Here is a 224-nt window from a genome sequence, read left to right as displayed (position 1 = left end):
CTAAGCCACTAACTTGTCGTTGTCATATTACTATACATTCTCGGGAAGAATTAGGTAAGCGAGCAAGAAACTTCAAAACGGAGCTTGATGAATGCCCAATGATACATCCGAACGATATTGTAATTCGCTACTACATGTTAATGCATCGTAAACGGGGTGGTTTGCATGCATGAGAAGTAAACTCTGTTTTTAGTTATCAACAATTTATTTAAAATAGTATAATA

The sequence above is a fragment of the Arachis ipaensis genome, chromosome B06 (assembly GCF_000816755.2).
Source record: "Arachis ipaensis cultivar K30076 chromosome B06, Araip1.1, whole genome shotgun sequence".
Taxonomy (NCBI): Eukaryota; Viridiplantae; Streptophyta; class Magnoliopsida; order Fabales; family Fabaceae; genus Arachis; species Arachis ipaensis.
The sequence above is the reverse complement of the archived record's forward strand: the minus strand, read 5'-3'. Positions refer to the sequence as shown.